This window comes from Ranitomeya variabilis, chromosome 2, assembly GCF_051348905.1.
Source record: "Ranitomeya variabilis isolate aRanVar5 chromosome 2, aRanVar5.hap1, whole genome shotgun sequence".
Classification (NCBI taxonomy): domain Eukaryota; kingdom Metazoa; phylum Chordata; class Amphibia; order Anura; family Dendrobatidae; genus Ranitomeya; species Ranitomeya variabilis.
In genome coordinates, this window is record NC_135233.1 from 1,035,414,631 (window position 1) to 1,035,439,373 (window position 24,743).

Genomic DNA, 24,743 nt, shown 5'->3' on the forward strand with positions numbered 1-24,743 from the left:
GGGGGGGGGTACATTCTCCCTTTTCCAAAAAAAAAATTAGTGGGAGATAAATATTGGCAAGTCTGACACCGTGATATTGCTGTGTGTGGCATCTCTCTCTCATTGTGTGCCACTGAAAACACTGTGTAATACTTGGCCTTTTTTTTGGGGGGGGGGTACATTCTCCCTTTTCAAAAAAAAAATATATTGGGAGATAAATATTGGCAAGTCTGCCTCCGTGCCATTGCTGTGTGTGGCATCTCTCTCTCATTGTGTGCCACTGAAAACACTGTGTAATACTTGGCCTTTTTTTGGGGGGGGGTACATTCTCCCTTTTCCAAAAAAAAAATTATTGGGAGATAAATATTGGCAAGTCTGCCTCCGTGCCATTGCTGTGTGTGGCATCTCTCTCTTATTGTGTGCCACTGAAAACACTGTGTAATACTGGGCCTTTTTTTGGGGGGGGGTACATTCTCCCTTTTCAAAAAAAAAAAAAAATTATTGGGAGATAAATATTGTTAAGTCTGCCTCTGTGCCATTGCTGTGTGTGGCATCTCTCTCTCATTGTGTGCCACTGAAAACACTGTGTAATACTTGGCCATTTTTTTTTGGGGGGGGGTACATTCTCCCTTTTCCCAAAAAAAAATTAGTGGGAGATAAATATTGTCAAGTCTGCCTCCGTGCCATTGCTGTGTGTGGCATCTCTCTCTCATTGTGTGCCACTGAAAACACTGTGTAATAGTTGGCCATTTTTTTTGGGGGGGGGTACATTCTCCCTTTTCAAAAAAAAAAAAATATTGGGAGATAAATATTGGCAAGTCTGCCTCCGTGCCATTGCTGTGTGTGGCATCTCTCTCTCATTGTGTGCCACTGAAAACACTGTGTAATACTTATCCATTTTTTTTTGGGGGGGGTACATTCTCCCTTTTCCCAAAAAAAAATTAGTGGGAGATAAATATTGTCAAGTCTGCCTCCGTGCCATTGCTGTGTGTGGCATCTCTCTCTCATTGTGTGCCACTGGAAACACTGTGTAATACTTGGCCTTTTTTTGGGGGGGGGGGTACATTCTCCCTTTTCCAAAAAAAAAATTAGTGGGAGATAAATATTGGCAAGTCTGACTCCGTGATATTGCTGTGTGTGGCATCTCTCTCTCATTGTGTGCCACTGAAAACACTGTGTAATACTTGGCCTTTTTTTGGGGGGGGGGTACATTCTCCCTTTTCAAAAAAAAAATATATTGGGAGATAAATATTGGCAAGTCTGCCTCCGTGCCATTGCTGTGTGTGGCATCTCTCTCTCATTGTGTGCCACTGGAAACACTGTGTAATACTTGGCCTTTTTTTTTGGGGGGGGGGGTACATTCTCCCTTTTCCAAAAAAAAAATTAGTGGGAGATAAATATTGGCAAGTCTGACTCCGTGATATTGCTGTGTGTGGCATCTCTCTCTCATTGTGTGCCACTGAAAACACTGTGTAATACTTGGCCTTTTTTTGGGGGGGGGTACATTCTCCCTTTTCAAAAAAAAAATATATTGGGAGATAAATATTGGCAAGTCTGCCTCCGTGCCATTGCTGTGTGTGGCATCTCTCTCTCATTGTGTGCCACTGAAAACACTGTGTAATACTTGGCCTTTTTTTGGGGGGGGGTACATTCTCCCTTTTCCAAAAAAAAAATTATTGGGAGATAAATATTGGCAAGTCTGCCTCCGTGCCATTGCTGTGTGTGGCATCTCTCTCTTATTGTGTGCCACTGAAAACACTGTGTAATACTGGGCCTTTTTTTGGGGGGGGGTACATTCTCCCTTTTCAAAAAAAAAAAAAAAATTATTGGGAGATAAATATTGGTAAGTCTGCCTCCGTGCCATTGCTGTGTGTGGCATCTCTCTATCATTGTGTGCCCCTGAAAACACTGTGCAATACTTGGCCTTTTTTTTGGGGGGGGTACATTCTCCCTTTTCCAAAAAAAAAATTAGTGGGAGATAAATATTGTTAAGTCTGCCTCTGTGCCATTGCTGTGTGTGGCATCTCTCTCTCATTGTGTGCCACTGAAAACACTGTGTAATACTTGGCCATTTTTTTTTTGGGGGGGGTACATTCTCCCTTTTCCCAAAAAAAAATTAGTGGGAGATAAATATTGTCAAGTCTGCCTCCGTGCCATTGCTGTGTGTGGCATCTCTCTCTCATTGTGTGCCACTGAAAACACTGTGTAATAGTTGGCCATTTTTTTTTGGGGGGGGTACATTCTCCCTTTTCAAAAAAAAAAAAATATTGGGAGATAAATATTGGCAAGTCTGCCTCCGTGCCATTGCTGTGTGTGGCATCTCTCTCTCATTGTGTGCCACTGAAAACACTGTGTAATACTTATCCATTTTTTTGGGGGGTGTACATTCTCCCTTTTCCCAAAAAAAAATTAGTGGGAGATAAATATTGTCAAGTCTGCCTCCATGCCATTGCTGTGTGTGGCATCTCTCTCTCATTGTGTGCCACTGGAAACACTGTGTAATACTTGGCCTTTTTTTTGGGGGGGGGGTACATTCTCCCTTTTCCAAAAAAAAAATTAGTGGGAGATAAATATTGGCAAGTCTGACTCCGTGATATTGCTGTGTGTGGCATCTCTCTCTCATTGTGTGCCACTGAAAACACTGTGTAATACTTGGCCTTTTTTTTGGGGGGGGGTACATTCTCCCTTTTCAAAAAAAAAATATATTGGGAGATAAATATTGGCAAGCCTGCCTCCGTGCCATTGCTGTGTGTGGCATCTCTCTCTCATTGTGTGCCACTGAAAACACTGTGTAATACTTGGCCTTTTTTTGGGGGGGGTACATTCTCCCTTTTCCAAAAAAAAAATTATTGGGAGATAAATATTGGCAAGTCTGCCTCCGTGCCATTGCTGTGTGTGGCATCTCTCTCTCATTGTGTGCCACTGAAAACACTGTGTAATACTTGACCATTTTTTTTGGGGGGGTACATTCTCCCTTTTCAAAAAAAAAAAAAAATTATTGGGAGATAAATATTGGCAAGTCTGCCTCCGTGCCATTGCTGTGTGTGGCATCTCTCTCTCATTGTGTGCCACTGAAAACACTGTGTAATACTTGACCATTTTTTTTGGGGGGGGGTACATTCTCCCTTTTCAAAAAAAAAAAAAATTAGTGGGAGATAAATATTGGCAAGTCTGACTCCGTGCCATTGCTGTGTGTGGCATCTCTCTCTCATTGTGTGCCACTGAAAACACTGTGTAATACTTGGCCATTTTTTTGGGTGGGGGTACATTCTCCCTTTTCAAAAAAAAAAATTATTGGGAGATAAATATTGGGAAGTCTGCCTCCGTGCCATTGCTGTGTGTGGCATCTCTCTCTCATTGTGTGCCACTGAAAACACTGTGTAATAGTTGGCCATTTTTTTTGGGGGGGGGTACATTCTCCCTTTTCAAAAAAAAAAAAATATTGGGAGATAAATATTGTCAAGTCTACCTCCGTGCCATTGCTGTGTGTGGCATCTCCCTCTCATTGTGTGCCACTGGAAACACTGTGTAATACTTGGCCTTTTTTTGGGGGGGGTACATTCTCCCTTTTCCAAAAAAAAAATTAGTGGGAGATAAATATTGGCAAGTCTGACTCCGTGCCATTGCTGTGTGTGGCATCTCTCTCTCATTGTGTGCCACTGAAAACACTGTGTAATACTTGGCCTTTTTTTTTTTTTTTTGGGGTACATTCTCCCTTTTCCAAAAAAAAAATTAGTGGGAGATAAATATAGGCAAGTCTGCCTCCGTGCCATTGCTGTGTGTGGCATCTCTCTCTCATTGTGTGCCACTGAAAACACTGTGTAATAGTTGGCCATTTTTTTGGGGGGGGGACATTCTCCCTTTTCAAAAAAAAATATATATTTTGGGAGATAAATATTGTCAAGTCTGCCTCCGTGCCATTGCTGTGTGTGGCATCTCTCTCTCATTGTGTGCCACTGAAAACACTGTGTAATAGTTGGCCATTTTTTGGGGGGGGGGACATTCTCCCTTTTCAAAAAAAAAATATATATTTTGGGAGATAAAAATTGGCAAGTCTGCCTCCGTGACATTGCTGTGTGTGGCATCTCTCTCTCATTGTGTGCCACTGAAAACACTGTGTAATACTTGGCCTTTTTTTTTGGGGGGGGTACATTCTCCCTTTTCCAAAAAAAAAATTAGTGGGAGATAAATATTGTTAAGTCTGCCTCCGTGCCATTGCTGTGTGTGGCATCTCTCTCTCATTGTGTGCCACTGAAAACACTGTGTAATACTTGGACTTTTTTTTGGGGGGGGTACATTCTCCCTTTTCCAAAAAAAAAGTAGTGGGAGATAAATATTGTCAAGTCTGCCTCCGTGCCATTGCTGTGTGTGGCATCTCTCTCTTATTGTGTGCCACTGAAAACACTGTGTAATACTGGGCCTTTTTTTTGGGGGGGGGTACATTCTCCCTTTAAAAAAAAAAAAAAATTATTGGGAGATAAATATTCGTAAGTCTGCCTCCGTGCCATTGCTGTGTGTGGCATCTCTCTCTCATTGTGTGCCACTGAAAACACTGTGTAATACTTCGCCATTTTTTTTGGGGGGGGGTACATTCTCCCTTTTCCAAAAAAAAAATTATTGGGAGATAAATATTGTCAAGTCTGCCTCCGTGCCATTGCTGTGTGTGGCATCTCTCTCTCATTGTGTGCCACTGAAAACACTGTGTAATAGTTGGCCATTTTTTTTGGGGGGGGACATTCTCCCTCTTCAAAAAAAAAAAAAATATTTTGGGAGATAAATATTGGCAAGTCTGCCTCCGTGCCATTGCTGCGTGTGGCATCTCTCTCTCATTGTGTGCCACTGAAAACACTGTGTAATACTTGGCCTTTTTTGGGGGGGGGTACATTCTCCGTTTTCCCCCAAAAAAATTAGTGGGAGATAAATATTGTCAAGTCTGCCTCCATGCCATTGCTGTGTGTGGCATCTCTCTCTCATTGTATGCCACTGAAAACACTGTGTAATACTTGGCCATTTTTTTGGGGGGGCGTACATTCTCCCTTTTCAAAACAAAAAATTATTGGGAGATAAAAATTGGCAAGTCTGCCTCCGTGACATTGCTGTGTGTGGCATCTCTCTCTCATTGTGTGCCACTGAAAACACTGTGTAATACTTGGCCTTTTTTTTGGGGGGGGGTACATTCTCCCTTTTCCAAAAAAAAAATTAGTGGGAGATAAATATTGTTAAGTCTGCCTCCGTGCCATTGCTGTGTGTGGCATCTCTCTCTCATTGTGTGCCACTGAAAATACTGTGTAATACTTGGACTTTTTTTGGGGGGGGGTACATTCTCCCTTTTCCAAAAAAAAATTAGTGGGAGATAAATATTGTCAAGTCTGCCTCCGTGCCATTGCTGTGTGTGGCATCTCTCTCTTATTGTGTGCCACTGAAAACACTGTGTAATACTGGGCCTTTTTTTTGGGGGGGGTACATTCTCCCTTTAAAAAAAAAAAAAAATTATTGGGAGATAAATATTGGTAAGTCTGCCTCCGTGCCATTGCTGTGTGTGGCATCTCTCTATCATTGTGTGCCACTGAAAACACTGTGTAATACTTGGCCTTTTTTTTGGGGGGGGGGTACATTCTCCCTTTTCCAAAAAAAAAATTAGTGGGAGATAAATATTGTTAAGTCTGCCTCTGTGCCATTGCTGTGTGTGGCATCTCTCTCTCATTGTGTGCCACTGAAAACACTGTGTAATACTTGGCCATTTTTTTTTGGGGGGGTACATTCTCCCTTTTCCCAAAAAAAAATTAGTGGGAGATAAATATTGTCAAGCCTGCCTCCGTGCCATTGCTGTGTGTGGCATCTCTCTCTCATTGTGTGCCACTGAAAACACTGTGTAATAGTTGGCCATTTTTTTTTGGGGGGGGTACATTCTCCCTTTTCAAAAAAAAAAAATATTGGGAGATAAATATTGGCAAGTCTGCCTCCGTGCCATTGCTGCGTGTGGCATCTCTCTCTCATTGTGTGCCACTGAAAACACTGTGTAATACTTATCCATTTTTTTTTGGGGGGGGTACATTCTCCCTTTTCCAAAAAAAAAATTAGTGGGAGATAAATATTGTCAAGTCTGCCTCCGTGCCATTGCTGTGTGTGGCATCTCTCTCTCATTGTGTGCCACTGAAAACATTGTGTAATAGTAGGCCATTTTTTTTTTGGGGGGGTACATTCTCCCTTTTCAAAAAAAAAAAAAATATTGGGAGATAAATATTGGCAAGTCTGCCTCCGTGCCATTGCTGTGTGTGGCATCTCTCTCTCATTGTGTGCCACTGAAAACACTGTGTAATACTTGGCCATTTTTTTTTGGGGGGGGTACATTCTCCCTTTTCAAAAAAAAAAAATTATTGGGAGATAAATATTGGCAAGTCTGCCTCCGTGCCATTGCTGTGTGTGGCATCTCTCTCTCATTGTGTGCCACTGAAAACACTGTGTAATACTTGGCCTTTTTTTGGGGGGGTACATTCTCCCTTTTCCAAAAAAAAAATTAGTGGGAGATAAATATTGTTAAGTCTGCCTCTGTGCCATTGCTGTGTGTGGCATCTCTCTCTCATTGTGTGCCACTGAAAACACTGTGTAATACTTGGCCATTTTTTTGGGGGGGGGGGGTACATTCTCCCTTTTCAAAAAAAAAAAAATATTGGGAGATAAATATTGGCAAGTCTGCCTCCGTGCCATTGCTGTGTGTGGCATCTCTCTCTCATTGTGTGCCACTGAAAACACTGTGTAATACTTATCCATTTTTTTTTGGGGGGGGTACATTCTCCCTTTTCCAAAAAAAAAATTAGTGGGAGATAAATATTGTCAAGTCTGCCTCCGTGCCATTGCTGTGTGTGGCATCTCTCTCTCATTGTGTGCCACTGAAAACACTGTGTAATAGTTGGCCATTTTTTTTGGGGGGGGGGTACATTCTCCCTTTTCAAAAAAAAAAAATATTGGGAGATAAATATTGTCAAGTCTGCCTCCGTGCCATTGCTGTGTGTGGCATCTCTCTCTCATTGTGTGCCACTGGAAACACTGTGTAATACTTGGCCTTTTTTTTTGGAGGGGGGTACATTCTCCCTTTTCCAAAAAAAAAATTAGTGGGAGATAAATATTGTTAAGCCTGCCTCTGTGCCATTGCTGTGTGTGGCATCTCTCTCTCATTGTGTGCCACTGAAAACACTGTGTAATACTTGGCCATTTTTTTTTGGGGGGGGGTACATTCTCCCTTTTCCCAAAAAATAATTAGTGGGAGATAAATATTGTCAAGTCTGCCTCCGTGCCATTGCTGTGTGTGGCATCTCTCTCTCATTGTGTGCCACTGAAAACACTGTGTAATAGTTGGCCATTTTTTTTTGGGGGGGGGGGTACATTCTCCCTTTTAAAAAAAAAAAAAAATATTGGGAGATAAATATTGGCAAGTCTGCCTCCGTGCCATTGCTGTGTGTGGCATCTCTCTCTCATTGTGTGCCACTGAAAACACTGTGTAATAGTTGGCCATTTTTTTGGGGGGGGGACATTCTCCCTTTTCAAAAAAAAAATATATATTTTGGGAGATAAATATTGGCAAGTCTGCCTCCGTGCCATTGCTGCGTGTGGCATCTCTCTCTCATTGTGTGCCACTGAAAACACTGTGTCATACTTGGCCTTTTTTTTGGGGGGGGTACATTCTCCGTTTTCCCCAAAAAAAATTAGTGGGAGATAAATATTGTCAAGTCTGCCTCCATGCCATTGCTGTGTGTGGCATCTCTCTCTCATTGTATGCCACTGAAAACACTGTGTAATACTTGGCCATTTTTTTTGGGGGGCGTACATTCTCCCTTTTCAAAAAAAAAAATTATTGGGAGATAAAAATTGGCAAGTCTGCCTCCGTGACATTGCTGTGTGTGGCATCTCTCTCTCATTGTGTGCCACTGAAAACACTGTGTAATACTTGGCCTTTTTTTGGGGGGGGGTACATTCTCCCTTTTCCCAAAAAAAAATTAGTGGGAGATAAATATTGTTAAGTCTGCCTCCGTGCCATTGCTGTGTGTGGCATCTCTCTCTCATTGTGTGCCACTGAAAACACTGTGTAATAGTTGGACTTTTTTTGGGGGGGGGTACATTCTCCCTTTTCCAAAAAAAAATTTGTGGGAGATAAATATTGTCAAGTCTGCCTCCGTGCCATTGCTGTGTGTGGCATCTCTCTCTTATTGTGTGCCACTGAAAACACTGTGTAATACTGGGCCTTTTTTTGGGGGGGGGTACATTCTCCCTTTAAAAAAAAAAAAAAATTATTGGGAGATAAATATTGGTAAGCCTGCCTCCGTGCCATTGCTGTGTGTGGCATCTCTCTCTCATTGTGTGCCACTGAAAACACTGTGTAATACTTGGCCTTTTTTTTGGGGGGGGGGTACATTCTCCCTTTTCCCCAAAAAAAATTAGTGGGAGATAAATATTGTTAAGTCTGCCTCCGTTCCATTGCTGTGTGTGGCATCTCTCTCTCATTGTGTGCCACTGAAAACACTGTGTAATACTGGGCCTTTTTTTTGGGGGGGGGGTACATTCTCCCTTTTCCCCAAAAAAAATTAGTGGGAGATAAATATTGTTAAGTCTGCCTCCGTGCCATTGCTGTGTGTGGCATCTCTCTCTCATTGTGTGCCACTGAAAACACTGTGTAATAGTTGGCCATTTTTTTGGGGGGGGGACATTCTCCCTTTTCAAAAAAAAAAAAAATATTTTGGGAGATAAATATTGGCAAGTCTGCCTCCGTGCCATTGCTGCGTGTGGCATCTCTATCATTGTGTGCCACTGAAAACACTGTGTAATACTTGGCCTTTTTTTGGGGGGGGGGTACATTCTCCGTTTTCCCCCAAAAAAATTAGTGGGAGATAAATATTGTCAAGTCTGCCTCCATGCCATTGCTGTGTGTGGCATCTCTCTCTCATTGTATGCCACTGAAAACACTGTGTAATACTTGGCCATTTTTTTTGGGGGGCGTACATTCTCCCTTTTCAAAACAAAAAATTATTGGGAGATAAAAATTGGCAAGTCTGCCTCTGTGCCATTGCTGTGTGTGGCATCTCTCTCTCATTGTGTGCCACTGAAAACACTGTGTAATACTTGGCCATTTTTTTTTGGGGGGGTACATTCTCCCTTTTAAAAAAAAAAAGAATATTGGGAGATAAATATTGGCAAGTCTGCCTCCGTGCCATTGCTGTGTGTGGCATCTCTCTCTCATTGTGTGCCACTGAAAACACTGTGTAATACTTATCCATTTTTTTTTGGGGGGGGTACATTCTCCCTTTTCCAAAAAAAAAATTAGTGGGAGATAAATATTGTCAAGTCTGCCTCCGTGCCATTGCTGTGTGTGGCATCTCTCTCTCATTGTGTGCCACTGAAAACACTGTGTAATAGTTGGCCATTTTTTTTTGGGGGGGGGTACATTCTCCCTTTTCAAAAAAAAAAAAATATTGGGAGATAAATATTGTCAAGTCTGACTCCGTGCCATTGCTGTGTGTGGCATCTCTCTCTCATTGTGTGCCACTGGAAACACTGTGTAATACTTGGCCTTTTTTTTTGGGGGGGGGGTACATTCTCCCTTTTCCAAAAAAAAAATTAGTGGGAGATAAATATTGTTAAGTCTGCCTCTGTGCCATTGCTGTGTGTGGCATCTCTCTCTCATTGTGTGCCACTGAAAACACTGTGTAATACTTGGCCATTTTTTTTTGGGGGGGGGTACATTCTCCCTTTTCCCCAAAAAAAATTAGTGGGAGATAAATATTGTCAAGTCTGCCTCCGTGCCATTGCTGTGTGTGGCATCTCTCTCTCATTGTGTGCCACTGAAAACACTGTGTAATAGTTGGCCATTTTTTTTTGGGGGGGGGGTACATTCTCCCTTTTCAAAAAAAAAAAAAATATTGGGAGATAAATATTGGCAAGTCTGCCTCCGTGCCATTGCTGTGTGTGGCATCTCTCTCTCATTGTGTGCCACTGAAAACACTGTGTAATACTTATCCATTTTTTTTTGGGGGGGGTACATTCTCCCTTTTCCAAAAAAAAAATTAGTGGGAGATAAATATTGTCAAGTCTGCCTCCGTGCCATTGCTGTGTGTGGCATCTCTCTCTCATTGTGTGCCACTGAAAACACTGTGTAATAGTTGGCCATTTTTTTTTTGGGGGGGGATACATTCTCCCTTTTCAAAAAAAAAAAAAATTGGGAGATAAATATTGTCAAGTCTGCCTCCGTGCCATTGCTGTGTGTGGCATCTCTCTCTCATTGTGTGCCACTGGAAACACTGTGTAATACTTGGCCTTTTTTTTGGGGGGGGGTACATTCTCCCTTTTCCAAAAAAAAAATTAGTGGGAGATAAATATTGGCAAGTCTGACTCCGTGATATTGCTGTGTGTGGCATCTCTCTCTCATTGTGTGCCACTGAAAACACTGTGTAATACTTGGCCTTTTTTTTGGGGGGGGGTACATTCTCCCTTTTCAAAAAAAAAAAATATATTGGGAGATAAATATTGGCAAGTCTGCCTCCGTGCCATTGCTGTGTGTGGCATCTCTCTCTCATTGTGTGCCACTGAAAACACTGTGTAATACTTGGCCTTTTTTTGGGGGGGTACATTCTCCCTTTTCCAAAAAAAAAATTATTGGGAGATAAATATTGGCAAGTCTGCCTCCGTGCCATTGCTGTGTGTGGCATCTCTCTCTCATTGTGTGCCACTGAAAACACTGTGTAATACTTGACCATTTTTTTGGGGGGGGGGTACATTCTCCCTTTTTAAAAAAAAAAAAAATTATTGGGAGATAAATATTGGCAAGTCTGCCTCCGTGCCATTGCTGTGTGTGGCATCTCTCTCTCATTGTGTGCCACTGAAAACACTGTGTAATAGTTGGCCATTTTTTTTGGGGGGGGAAAACATTCTCCCTTTTCCAAAAAAAAAAAATTATTGGGAGATAAATATTGGCAAGTCTGCCTCCGTGCCATTGCTGTGTGTGGCATCTCTCTCTCATTGTGTGCCACTGAAAACACTGTGTAATACTTGGCCTTTTTTTGGGGGGGGTACATTCTCCCTTTTCCAAAAAAAAAATTAGTGGGAGATAAATATTGTTAAGTCTGCCTCTGTGCCATTGCTGTGTGTGGCATCTCTCTCTCATTGTGTGCCACTGAAAACACTGTGTAATACTTGGCCATTTTTTTTTGGGGGGGGGTACATTCTCCCTTTTCCCAAAAAAAAATTAGTGGGAGATAAATATTGTCAAGTCTGCCTCCGTGCCATTGCTGTGTGTGGCATCTCTCTCTCATTGTGTGCCACTGAAAACACTGTGTAATAGTTGGCCATTTTTTTTTGGGGGGGGGCACATTCTCCCTTTTCAAAAAAAAAAAATATTGGGAGATAAATATTGGCAAGTCTGCCTCCGTGCCATTGCTGTGTGTGGCATCTCTCTCTCATTGTGTGCCACTGAAAACACTGTGTAATACTTATCCATTTTTTTTTGGGGGGGGTACATTCTCCCTTTTCCAAAAAAAAAATTAGTGGGAGATAAATATTGTCAAGTCTGCCTCCGTGCCATTGCTGTGTGTGGCATCTCTCTCTCATTGTGTGCCACTGAAAACACTGTGTAATAGTTGGCCATTTTTTTTGGGGGGGGGGTACATTCTCCCTTTTCAAAAAAAAAAAATATTGGGAGATAAATATTGTCAAGTCTGCCTCCGTGCCATTGCTGTGTGTGGCATCTCTCTCATTGTGTGCCAGTGGAAACACTGTGTAATACTTGGCCTTTTTTTTGGGGGGGGGGGGTACATTCTCCCTTTTCCAAAAAAAAAATTAGTGGGAGATAAATATTGTTAAGTCTGCCTCTGTGCCATTGCTGTGTGTGGCATCTCTCTCTCATTGTGTGCCACTGAAAACACTGTGTAATACTTGGCCATTTTTTTTGGGGGGGGGGTACATTCTCCCTTTTCCCAAAAAAAAATTAGTGGGAGATAAATATTGTCAAGTCTGCCTCCGTGCCATTGCTGTGTGTGGCATCTCTCTCTCATTGTGTGCCACTGAAAACACTGTGTAATAGTTGGCCATTTTTTTTTGGGGGGGGGGTACATTCTCCCTTTTCAAAAAAAAAAAATATATTGGGAGATAAATATTGGCAAGTCTGCCTCCGTGCCATTGCTGTGTGTGGCATCTCTCTCTCATTGTGTGCCACTGAAAACACTGTGTAATACTTATCCATTTTTTTTGGGGGGGTACATTCTCCCTTTTCCAAAAAAAAAATTAGTGGGAGATAAATATTGTCAAGTCTGCCTCCGTGCCATTGCTGTGTGTGGCATCTCTCTCTCATTGTGTGCCACTGAAAACACTGTGTAATAGTTGGCCATTTTTTTTTTGGGGGGGGTACATTCTCCCTTTTCAAAAAAAAAAAATATTGGGAGATAAATATTGTCAAGTCTGCCTCCGTGCCATTGCTGTGTGTGGCATCTCTCTCTCATTGTGTGCCACTGGAAACACTGTGTAATACTTGGCCTTTTTTTTGGGGGGGGGTACATTCTCCCTTTTCCAAAAAAAAAATTAGTGGGAGATAAATATTGGCAAGTCTGACTCCGTGATATTGCTGTGTGTGGCATCTCTCTCATTGTGTGCCACTGAAAACACTGTGTAATACTTGGCCTTTTTTTTGGGGGGGGTACATTCTCCCTTTTAAAAAAAAAATATATATTGGGAGATAAATATTGGCAAGTCTGCCTCCGTGCCATTGCTGTGTGTGGCATCTCTCTCTCATTGTGTGCCACTGAAAACACTGTGTAATACTTGGCCTTTTTTTTGGGGGGGGTACATTCTCCCTTTTCCAAAAAAAAAATGATTGGGAGATAAATATTGGCAAGTCTGCCTCCGTGCCATTGCTGTGTGTGGCATCTCTCTCTCATTGTGTGCCACTGAAAACACTGTGTAATACTTGACCATTTTTTTTGGGGGGGGGTACATTCTCCCTTTTCAAAAAAAAAAAAAATTATTGGGAGATAAATATTGGCAAGTCTGCCTCCGTGCCATTGCTGTGTGTGGCATCTCTCTCTCATTGTGTGCCACTGAAAACACTGTGTAATAGTTGGCCATTTTTTTTTTTGGGGGGGTACATTCTCCCTTTTCCAAAAAAAAAAAAATATTGGGAGATAAATATTCTCAAGTCTGCCTCCGTGCCATTGCTGTGTGTGGCATCTCCCTCTCATTGTGTGCCACTGGAAACACTGTGTAATACTTGGCCTTTTTTTTGGGGGGGGTACATTCTCCCTTTTCCAAAAAAAAAATTAGTGGGAGATAAATATTGGCAAGTCTGACTCCGTGCCATTGCTGTGTGTGGCATCTCTCTCTCATTGTGTGCCACTGAAAACACTGTGTAATACTTGGCCTTTTTTGGGGGGGGGTACATTCTCCCTTTTCAAAGAAAAAAATATATTGGGAGATAAATATTGGCAAGTCTGCCTCCGTGCCATTGCTGTGTGTGGCATCTCTCTCTCATTGTGTGCCACTGAAAACACTGTGTAATAGTTGGCCATTTTTTTTTGGGGGGGGGTACATTCTCCCTTTTCCAAAAAAAAAAAATTATTGGGAGATAAATATTGGCAAGTCTGCCTCCGTGCCATTGCTGTGTGTGGCATCTCTCTCTCATTGTGTGCCACTGAAAACACTGTGTAATACTTGGCCTTTTTTGGGGGGGGTACATTCTCCCTTTTCCAAAAAAAAAATTAGTGGGAGATAAATATTGTTAAGTCTGCCTCTGTGCCATTGCTGTGTGTGGCATCTCTCTCTCATTGTGTGCCACTGAAAACACTGTGTAATACTTGGCCATTTTTTTTGGGGGGGGGTACATTCTCCCTTTTCCCAAAAAAAAATTATTCGGAGATAAATATTGTCAAGTCTGCCTCCGTGCCATTGCTGTGTGTGGCATCTCTCTCTCATTGTGTGCCACTGAAAACACTGTGTAATAGTTGGCCATTTTTTTTTGGGGGGGGGCACATTCTCCCTTTTCAAAAAAAAAAAATATTGGGAGATAAATATTGGCAAGTCTGCCTCCGTGCCATTGCTGTGTGTGTGGCATCTCTCTCTCATTGTGTGCCACTGAAAACACTGTGTAATACTTATCCATTTTTTTTGGGGGGGGGTACATTCTCCCTTTTCCCAAAAAAAAATTAGTGGGAGATAAATATTGTCAAGTCTGCCTCCGTGCCATTGCTGTGTGTGGCATCTCTCTCTCATTGTGTGCCACTGAAAACACTGTGTAATAGTTGGCCATTTTTTTTTTGGGGGGGGTACATTCTCCCTTTTCAAAAAAAAAAAATATTGGGAGATAAATATTGTCAAGTCTGCCTCCGTGCCATTGCTGTGTGTGGCATCTCTCTCTTATTGTGTGCCACTGAAAACACTGTGTAATACTGGGCCTTTTTTTTGGGGGGGGTACATTCTCCCTTTTCAAAAAAAAAAAAATTATTGGGAGATAAATATTGGCAAGTCAGCCTCCGTGCCATTGCTGTGTGTGGCATCTCTCTCTCATTGTGTGCCACTGAAAACACTGTGTAATACTTGGCCTTTTTTTGGGGGGGGGTACATTCTCCCTTTTCCAAAAAAAAAATTAGTGGGAGATAAATATTGTTAAGTCTGCCTCTGTGCCATTGCTGTGTGTGGCATCTCTCTCTCATTGTGTGCCACTGAAAACACTGTGTAATACTTGGCCATTTTTTTTTGGGGGGGGGTACATTCTCCCTTTTCCCAAAAAAAAATTAGTGGGAGATAAATATTGTCAAGTCTGCCTCCGTGCCATTGCTGTGTGTGGCATCTCTCTCTCATTGTGTGCCACTGAAAACACTGTGTAATAGTTGGCCATTTTTTTTTGGGGGGGGGTACATTCTCCCTTTTCAAAAAAAAAAAATATTGGGAGATAAATATTGGCAAGTCTGCCTCCGTGCCATTGCTGTGTGTGGCATCTCTCTCTCATTGTGTGCCACTGAAAACACTGTGTAATACTTATCCATTTTTTTTGGGGGGGGGTACATTCTCCCTTTTCCAAAAAAAAAATTAGTGGGAGATAAATATTGTCAAGTCTGCCTCCGTGCCATTGCTGTGTGTGGCATCTCTCTCTCATTGTGTGCCACTGAAAACACTGTGTAATAGTTGGCCATTTTTTTTGGGGGGGGGTACATTCTCCCATTTCAAAAAAAAATAAAAATTGGGAGATAAATATTGTCAAGTCTGCCTCCGTGCCATTGCTGTGTGTGGCATCTCTCTCTCATTGTGTGCCACTGGAAACACTGTGTAATACTTGGCCTTTTTTTTGGGGGGGGGGTACATTCTCCCTTTTCCAAAAAAAAAATTAGTGGGAGATAAATATTGGCAAGTCTGACTCCGTGATATTGCTGTGTGTGGCATCTCTCTCTCATTGTGTGCCACTGAAAACACTGTGTAATACTTGGCCTTTTTTTGGGGGGGTGGTACATTCTCCCTTTTCCAAAAAAAAAATTAGTGGGAGATAAATATTGTTAAGTCTGCCTCTGTGCCATTGCTGTGTGTGGCATCTCTCTCTCATTGTGTGCCACTGAAAACACTGTGTAATACTTGGCCATTTTTTTTTGGGGGGGGTACATTCTCCCTTTTCCCAAAAAAAAATTAGTGGGAGATAAATATTGTCAAGTCTGCCTCCGTGCCATTGCTGTGTGTGGCATCTCTCTCTCATTGTGTGCCACTGAAAACACTGTGTAATAGTTGGCCATTTTTTTTTTGGGGGGGGGTACATTCTCCCTTTTCAAAAAAAAAAAAAATATTGGGAATTAAATATTGGCAAGTCTGCCTCCGTGCCATTGCTGTGTGTGGCATCTCTCTCTCATTGTGTGCCACTGAAAACACTGTGTAATACTTATCCTTTTTTTTTGGGGGGGGGTACATTCTCCCTTTTCCAAAAAAAAAATTAGTGGGAGATAAATATTGTCAAGTCTGCCTCCGTGCCATTGCTGTGTGTGGCATCTCTCTCTCATTGTGTGCCACTGAAAACACTGTGTAATACTTGGCCATTTTTTTTTGGGGGGGGTACATTCTCCCTTTTCCCAAAAAAAAATTAGTGGGAGATAAATATTGTCAAGTCTGCCTCCGTGCCATTGCTGTGTGTGGCATCTCTCTCTCATTGTGTGCCACTGAAAACACTGTGTAATAGTTGGCCATTTTTTTTGGGGGGGGGTACATTCTCCCTTTTCAAAAAAAAAAAATATTGGGAGATAAATATTGGCAAGTCTGCCTCCGTGCCATTGCTGTGTGTGGCATCTCTCTCTCATTGTGTGCCACTGAAAACACTGTGTAATACTTATCCATTTTTTTTTGGGGGGGGTACATTCTCCCTTTTCCAAAAAAAAAATTAGTGGGAGATAAATATTGTCAAGTCTGCCTCCGTGCCATTGCTGTGTGTGGCATCTCTCTCTCATTGTGTGCCACTGAAAACACTGTGTAATAGTTGGCCATTTTTTTTTGGGGGGGGTACATTCTCCCATTTCAAAAAAAAATAAAAATTGGGAGATAAATATTGTCAAGTCTGCCTCCGTGCCATTGCTGTGTGTGGCATCTCTCTCTCATTGTGTGCCACTGGAAACACTGTGTAATACTTGGCCTTTTTTTTGGGGGGGGGGTACATTCTCCCTTTTCCAAAAAAAAAATTAGTGGGAGATAAATATTGGCAAGTCTGACTCCGTGATATTGCTGTGTGTGGCATCTCTCTCTCATTGTGTGCCACTGAAAACACTGTGTAATACTTGGCCTTTTTTTTTGGGGGGTGGTACATTCTCCCTTTTCCAAAAAAAAAATTAGTGGGAGATAAATATTGTTAAGTCTGCCTCTGTGCCATTGCTGTGTGTGGCATCTCTCTCTCATTGTGTGCCACTGAAAACACTGTGTAATACTTGGCCATTTTTTTTTGGGGGGGGTACATTCTCCCTTTTCCCAAAAAAAAATTAGTGGGAGATAAATATTGTCAAGTCTGCCTCCGTGCCATTGCTGTGTGTGGCATCTCTCTCTCATTGTGTGCCACTGAAAACACTGTGTAATAGTTGGCCATTTTTTTTGGGGGGGGGGGTACATTCTCCCTTTTCAAAAAAAAAAAAATATTGGGAATTAAATATTGGCAAGTCTGCCTCCGTGCCATTGCTGTGTGTGGCATCTCTCTCTCATTGTGTGCCACTGAAAACACTGTGTAATACTTATCCTTTTTTTTGGGGGGGGGGTACTTTCTCCCTTTTCCAAAAAAAAAATTAGTGGGAGATAAATATTGTCAAGTCTGCCTCCGTGCCATTGCTGTGTGTGGCATCTCTCTCTCATTGTGTGCCACTGAAAACACTGTGTAATAGTTGGCCATTTTTTTTGGGGGGGGTACATTCTCCCTTTTAAAAAAAAAAAAATATTGGGAGATAAATATTGTCAAGTCTGCCTCCGTGCCATTGCTGTGTGTGGCATCTCTCTCTCATTGTGTGCCACTGGAAACACTGTGTAATACTTGGCCTTTTTTTGGGGGGGGGGTACATTCTCCCTTTTCCAAAAAAAAAATTAGTGGGAGATAAATATTGGCAAGTCTGACTCCGTGATATTGCTGTGTGTGGCATCTCTCTCTCATTGTGTGCCACTGAAAACACTGTGTAATACTTGGCCTTTTTTTGGGGGGGGGTACATTCTCCCTTTTCAAAAAAAAAAATATATTGGGAGATAAATATTGGCAAGTCTGCCTCCGTGCCATTGCTGTGTGTGGCATCTCTCTCTCATTGTGTGCCACTGAAAACACTGTGTAATACTTGGTCATTTTTTTGGGGGGGGCATACATTATCCCTTTTCAAAAAAAAAACAATTATTGGGAGATAAATATTGGCAAGTCTGCCTCCGTGCCATTGCTGTGTGTGGCATCTCTCTCTCATTGTGTGCCACTGAAAACACTGTGTAATACTTGACCATTTTTTTGGGGGGGGTACATTCTCCCTTTTCAAAAAAAAAAAATAAATTATTGGGAGATAAATATTGGCAAGTCTGCCTCCGTGCCATTGCTGTGTGTGGCATCTCTCTCTCATTGTGTGTCACTGAAAACACTGTGTAATACTTGACCATTTTTTGGGGGGGGTACATTCTCCCTTTTCAAAAAAAAAAAAAAATTAGTGGGAGATAAATATTGGCAAGTCTGCCTCCGTGCCATTGCTGTGTGTGGCATCTCTCTCTCATTGTGTGCCACTGAAAACACTGTGTAATACTTGGTCATTTTTTTGGGGGGGGCATACATTCTCCCTTTTAAAAAAAAAAACAATTATTGGGAGATAAATATTGGCAAGTCTGCCTCCGTGCCATTGCTGTGTGTGGCATCTCTCTCTCATTGTGTGCCACTGAAAACACTGTGTAATACTTGACCATTTTTTTGGGGTGGTACATTCTCCCTTTTCAAAAAAAAAAAACAATTAGTGGGAGATAAATATTGGCAAGTCTGCCTCCGTGCCATTGCTGTGTGTGGCATCTCTCTCTCATTGTGTGCCACTGAAAACACTGTGTAATAGTTGGCCATTTTTTTGGGGGGGGGGTACATTCTCCCTTTTCCAAAAAAAAAAAAATATTGGGAGATAAATATTCTCAAGTCTGCCTCCGTGCCATTGCTGTGTGTGGCATCTCCCTCTCATTGTGTGCCACTGGAAACACTGTGTAATACTTGGCCTTTTTTTTGGGGGGGGTACATTCTCCCTTTTCCAAAAAAAAAATTAGTGGGAGATAAATATTGGCAAGTCTGACTCCGTGCCATTGCTGTGTGTGGCATCTCTCTCTCATTGTGTGCCACTGAAAACACTGTGTAATACTTGGCCTTTTTTTGGGGGGGGGTACATTCTCCCTTTTCAAAAAAAAAAATATATTGGGAGATAAATATTGGCAAGTCTGCCTCCGTGCCATTGCTGTGTGTGGCATCTCTCTCTCATTGTGTGCCACTGAAAACACTGTGTAATACTTGGCCTTTTTTTTGGGGGGGGTACATTCTCCCTTTTCCAAAAAAAAAATTATTGGGAGATAAATATTGTCAAGTCTGCCTCCGTGCCATTGCTGTGTGTGGCATCTCTCTCTCATTGTGTGCCACTGAAAACACTGTGTAATAGTTTGCCTTTTTTTTGGGGGGGTACATTCTCCCTTTTCAAAAAAAAATAAAAATTGGGAGATAAATATTGGCAAGTCTGACTCCGTGCCATTGCTGTGTGTGGCATCTCTCTCTCATTGTGTGCCACTGAAAACACTGTGTAATACTTGGCCATTTTTTTTGGGGGGGGGTACATTCTCCCTTTTCAAAAAAAAAAAAATTATTGGGAGATAAATATTGGCAAGTCTGACTCCGTGCCATTGCTGTGTGTGGCATCTCTCTCTCATTGTGTGCCACTGAAAACACTGTGTAATACTTGACCATTTTTTTTGGGGGGGTACATTCTCCCTTTATAAAAAAAAAAAAATTATTGGGAGATAAATATTGGCAAGTCTGACTCCGTGCCATTGCTGTGTGTGGCATCTCTCTCTCATTGTGTGCCACTGAAAACACTGTGTAATACTTGGCCTTTTTTTTTTTGGGGGGGTACATTCTCCCTTTTCCAAAAAAAAAATTAGTGGGAGATAAATATTGTCAAGTCTGCCTCCATGCCATTGCTGTGTGTGGCATCTCTCTCTCATTGTGTGCCACTGAAAACACTGTGTAATACTTGGTCATTTTTTTGGGGGGGGCATACATTCTCCCTTTTCAAAAAAAAAATAATTATTGGGAGATAAATATTGGCAAGTCTGCCTCCGTGCCATTGCTGTGTGTGGCATCTCTCTCTCATTGTGTGCCACTGAAAACACTGTGTAATACTTGGCCTTTTTTTTGGGGGGGGGGGTACATTCTCCCTTTTCCCAAAAAAAAATTAGTGGGAGATAAATATTGTTAAGTCTGCCTCCGTTCCATTGCTGTGTGTGGCATCTCTCTCTCATTGTGTGCCACTGAAAACACTGTGTAATACTTCGCCATTTTTTTGGGGGGAGGGTACATTCTCCCTTTTCCAAAAAAAAAATTATTGGGAGATAAATATTGTCAAGTCTGCCTCCGTGCCATTGCTGTGTGTGGCATCTCTCTCTCATTGTGTGCCACTGAAAACACTGTGTAATACTTGGCCTTTTTTTGGGGGGGGGGTACATTCTCCGTTTTCCCCCAAAAAAATTAGTGGGAGATAAATATTGTCAAGTCTGCCTCCATGCCATTGCTGTGTGTGGCATCTCTCTCTCATTGTATGCCACTGAAAACACTGTGCAATACTTGGCCATTTTTTTGGGGGGGGCGTACATTCTCCCTTTTCAAAAAAAAAAATTATTGGGAGATAAAAATTGGCAAGTCTGCCTCCGTGCCATTGCTGTGTGTGGCATCTCTCTCTCATTGTGTGCCACTGAAAACACTGTGTAATACTTGGCCTTTTTTTGGGGGGGGGGGTACATTCTCCCTTTTCCAAAAAAAAATTAGTGGGAGATAAATATTGTTAAGTCTGCCTCCGTGCCATTGCTGTGTGTGGCATCTCTCTCTCATTGTGTGCCACTGAAAACACTGTGTAATACTTGGCCTTTTTTTGGGGGGGGGGTACATTCTCCCTTTTCCAAAAAAAATTAGTGGGAGATAAATATTGTCAAGTCTGCCTCCGTGCCATTGCTGTGTGTGGCATCTCTCTCTTATTGTGTGCCACTGAAACACTGTGTAATACTGGGCCTTTTTTTTGGGGGGGGGTACATTCTCCCTTTTCAAAAAAAAAAAAAATATTGGGAGATAAATATTGGTAAGTCTGCCTCCGTGCCATTGCTGTGTGTGGCATTTCTCTATCATTGTGTGCCACTGAAAACACTGTGTAATACTTGGCCTTTTTTTTTGGGGGGGGGTACTTTCTCCCTTTTCCAAAAAAAAAATTAGTGGGAGATAAATATTGTTAAGTCTGCCTCTGTGCCATTGCTGTGTGTGGCATCTCTCTCTCATTGTGTGCCACTGAAAACACTGTGTAATACTTGGCCATTTTTTTTTTTGGGGGGGTACATTCTCCCTTTTCCCAAAAAAAAATTAGTGGGAGATAAATATTGTCAAGTCTGCCTCCGTGCCATTGCTGTGTGTGGCATCTCTGTCTCATTGTGTGCCACTGAAAACACTGTGTAATAGTTGGCCATTTTTTTTGGGGGGGGGTACATTCTCCCTTTTCAAAAAAAAAAATTAGTGGGAGATAAATATTGTCAAGTCTGCCTCCGTGCCATTGCTGTGTGTGGCATCTGTCTCTCATTGTGTGCCACTGAAAACACTGTGTAATACTTATCCATTTTTTTGGGGGGGGGGGTACATTCTCCCTTTTCCAAAAAAAAAATTAGTGGGAGATAAATATTGTCAAGTCTGCCTCCGTGCCATTGCTGTGTGTGGCATCTCTCTCTTATTGTGTGCCACTGAAAACACTGTGTAATACTGGGCCTTTTTTTGGGGGGGGGTACATTCTCCCTTTTCAAAAAAAAAAAAATTATTGGGAGATAAATATTGGTAAGTCTGCCTCCGTGCCATTGCTGTGTGTGGCATCTCTCTATCATTGTGTGCCACTGAAAACACTGTGTAATACTTGGCCTTTTTTTTTGGGGGGGGGTACATTCTCCCTTTTCCAAAAAAAAAATTAGTGGGAGATAAATATTGTTAAGTCTGCCTCTGTGCCATTGCTGTGTGTGGCATCTCTCTCTCATTGTGTGCCACTGAAAACACTGTGTAATACTTGGCCATTTTTTTTTGGGTGGGGGTACATTCTCCCTTTTCCCAAAAAAAAATTAGTGGGAGATAAATATTGTCAAGTCTGCCTCCGTGCCATTGCTGTGTGTGGCATCTCTGTCTCATTGTGTGCCACTGAAAACACTGTGTAATAGTTGGCCATTTTTTTTTGGGGGGGGTACATTCTCCCTTTTCCAAAAAAAAAATTAGTGGGAGATAAATATTGTCAAGTCTGCCTCCGTGCCATTGCTGTGTGTGGCATCTGTCTCTCATTGTGTGCCACTGAAAACACTGTGTAATACTGGGCCCTTTTTTTTTTTTTTTTTTTAGGGTAAATTCTCCCAGAAAAAAAAAAAAATAGTGGGAGATTAAGATTGGCATTTCTGCTTGAGTGCTGGTCCTGTGTGTGCCATCTGTCTCAAATTATTGGGGCACAGAAAACCTAGTGTGTAACATTGGGCCTGATTTTCCTTTCAGTGTCAGGCACCTATAAAGGTATATATAAATCCTACAGAAGTTTGAGTTCACCTGATAAGTTGTTTTACAGTAACAAATAGTGTTACTTTGGTTACGTTTTGCAAACAATGAGGAAGTCTAGTGGAAGAGGTCGTGGCCGTGGGCGGTCATTGTCAGCTGGTAATGATGGTAGTGGTGGAGCATCAGGTGGTCGTGGTAAAAGCAGTACAGCACCTAAGTCTCGAGTTGTTGAGCCAGGTTCGTTGTCTGGCTACACAAGGCCTCGAACGCTCTCTTTTCTGGGAGTAGGAAAACCACTTTTGAAGCCGGAGCAGCAGGAACAAGTATTGGCTTTCATTGCTGCCTCTAGCTCTTTCGCCTCCTCCTCGGAAAGTGCCAAATGTCAGAGCAGTGCATCGTCAGTGGATGCTCCCGGTCAGGGACAAGTCGCTTCCTTGTTTTCTTCACCCAGAACAAGAGAGAAGGATGCGTCAGGAGACACAACGGGTTACTCCATGGAGCTCTTTACACATACCGTTCCTGGGTTAGACAGTGAAACAGTTAACAGGCCATGTCCATTAGAAGTTGAATCGGACATGGAGTGCACAGATGCACAGCCACAGCCAGATTACTATGCTGTTCCTTTGACTCAGACCAGAACATTGCCCTCGCAGTGTACTGAGGCAGAATCAAACCCAGCGGAGACTATGGTGCCCCGTCACGGACGCTATACCACCGGCTTACACGGTGATACAGAAGAAATCGCACACGACATAGAAGAGGAGGTCATAGATGACCCAGTTGTGGACCTCGATTGGCAGCCATTGGGGGAACAGGGTGCAGGCGGCAGTAGTTCTGAAGCGGAGGAGGAGGAGCCGCAGCAGGCATCAACATCACAACAGGTTCCATCTACCGGGCCCGTATCTGGCCAAAAACGCGTGGCAAAACCAAAACCAGTTGGAGGACAGCGTGGCCATCCGGTTAAAGAAGCTCAGTCTGCAATGCCTGAAAAGGTATCCGATAGTAGAAAGAGTGCAGTCTGGCATTTTTTTAAACAACATCCAAATGATCAGCGCAAAGTCATCTGTCAAAAATGTTCAACAACCTTAAGCAGAGGTCATAATCTTAAAAGTCTAAATACAAGTTGCATGCATAGACATTTATCCACCATGCATTTGCAAGCCTGGACTAACTACCAAACGTCCCTAAAGGTTGCAGCACCCTCGGCCAATGAAGCTATTCAGCAACGCTACATCCCTTCCCTCCCTGTAAGCCGACCATTTCCCACACCACCTGCAGTATCTGTGCAGCTTTCGTCGCCAGGCCACAGCAGTCAGGGAATCACCAGGTTAGTAGTAGGAAACACTGCATGTAGGGCACCGGCAAGAATACCATCTCCAACCCTCTCTCAGTCACCCATGTCCACCGGCACCACCGCTAGTTCCACAATCTCCAGCTCTCCAGTCCAGCTCACCCTACATGAGACTCTTGTTAGGAAAAGGAAGTACTCATCCTCGCATCCGCGTACACAGGGTTTGAACGCCCACATTGCTAGACCAATCTCATTAGAGATGATGCCCTACCGGTTAGTTGAAAGCGAAGCTTTCAAAGCGCTGATGGACTACGCTGTACCACGCTACGAACTACCCAGTCGGCACTTCTTTTCTAGAAAAGCCATCCCAGCCCTCCAACAGCATGTTAAAGACCGCATCGTCCATGCACTCAGGCAGTCTGTGACTACAAAGGTGCACCTGACAACAGATGCCTGGACCAGTAGGCATGGCCAGGGACGTTACGTGTCCATCACGGCACACTGGGTGAATGTGGTGGATGCAGGGTCCACAGGGGACAGCAATATTGGGACAGTTTTGCCTAGTCCACGGTCAAGGAAAGAGTTGGCTGTAGGCGTTCGCCCCCCCTCCTCCTCTTCCTCCTCCTCATGCAGAAGCAAGAGCTCGTCCACACACCGCAGTCGCACATCCACTCCATCCGCAGCTGCCACTGTTGCACACCAGGTGTGCCATTATGGGACAGCTAGTGGCAAGCGTCAGCAGGCTGTATTGGCAATGAAGTGTTTGGGTGACAACAGACACACCGCGGAAGTTCTGTCCGAGTTCTTGCAGAATGAAACTCAGTCATGGCTGGGCACTGTACATCTTGAGGCAGGCAAGGTTGTGAGTGATAACGGAAGGAATTTCATGGCTGCCATAGCCCTTTCCCAACTGAAACACAATACTTGCCTGGCTCACACCTTAAACCTGGTGGTGCAGTGCTTCCTGAAAAGTTACCCGGGGTTACCCGACCTGCTCCTCAAAGTGCGCAGACTTTGCTCGCATATCCGCCATTCACCCGTACACTCCAGCCGTATGCAGAACTATCAGCGGTCTTTGAACCTTCCCCAGCATCGCCTAATCATCGACATTTCAACAAGGTGGAACTCCACACTGCACATGCTTCAGGTGTGCAGTGGTCGAAGCTACAAGACCTGTGTCAAGTCCTTCAGTGTTTTGAGGAATGCACATGGCTGGTTAGT